The sequence below is a fragment of the Coturnix japonica genome, unplaced genomic scaffold (genome assembly GCF_001577835.2).
Source record: "Coturnix japonica isolate 7356 unplaced genomic scaffold, Coturnix japonica 2.1 chrUnrandom589, whole genome shotgun sequence".
NCBI classification, from domain to species: Eukaryota; Metazoa; Chordata; class Aves; order Galliformes; family Phasianidae; genus Coturnix; species Coturnix japonica.
In genome coordinates this window covers 47,981-48,777 of record NW_015439962.1, presented here as the reverse complement: position 1 = coordinate 48,777, position 797 = coordinate 47,981, and the positions used below count along the sequence as shown (strand labels likewise).

General features: G+C 56.3%; 1 long non-coding RNA gene across 2 annotated transcripts in view; it reads left to right on the top strand.

Moving 5' to 3' along the window:
• Positions 1 to 369: 369 nt before the first annotated feature.
• The window catches only part of LOC116652671, a 22,791-nt gene continuing 22,363 nt past the window's right edge, over positions 370 to 797 (top strand). For both annotated transcript variants that reach the window (XR_004305810.1, XR_004305811.1), the window contains exon 1: positions 370 to 407. This is a non-coding gene — a long non-coding RNA (uncharacterized LOC116652671). The remainder of the gene's footprint in view (positions 408 to 797) is intronic.

Sequence of the window (797 nt, the reverse complement as noted above, 5' to 3'; positions counted from 1 at the left end):
GTCACTTATGGGGCTGCCCCATAGATGGGTCACTTATGGGGCTGCCCCATAGATGGGTCACTTATGGGGCTGACCCATAGATAGATATAGCAGGGCCTATGGGGTGGGTTATGGGGTGTGGGGCTCCCATTGACGACCAGGTCATCCTGCTCAGGCCGGTGAGTCACTTGTGGGGCTGCCCCATAGATGGGTCACTTATGGGGCTGACCCATAGGTAGGTATAGCAAGGTCTATATGATAGTTAGATGGGGGTATATGGGATGGGTTATGGGTTATGGGGCTGCCATTGGACGACCAGGTCATCCTGCTCAGGGCCGGTGAGTCACTTNAGTTAGATGGGGGTATATGGGATGGGTTATGGGTTATGGGGCTGCCATTGGACGACCAGGTCATCCTGCTCAGGGCCGGTGAGTCACTTATGGGGCTGCCCCATAGATGGGTCACTTATGGGGCTGACCCATAGACAGATACAGCAGGGCCTATGGGATGGGGGTATATGGGATGGGTTATGGGTTATGGGGCTCCCATTGACGACCAGGTCGTCCTGCTCAGGACCTATGATCTATGGGGCAGGATCTATGGGGCAGGCAGGATCTATGGGGCAGGCTCTATGGGTCTGACGCTGTGGGTCTGCCCCATAGGTTGGAACGAGCTCCTCATCGCCTCCTTTTCCCATCGCTCCATTGCTGTTCAGGACGGGGCAGGATCTATGGGGCAGGATCTATGGGGCAGGATCTATGGGGCAGGCTCTATCTATGGGGCAGGCTCTATCTATGGGGCAGGATCTATGGGGCAGG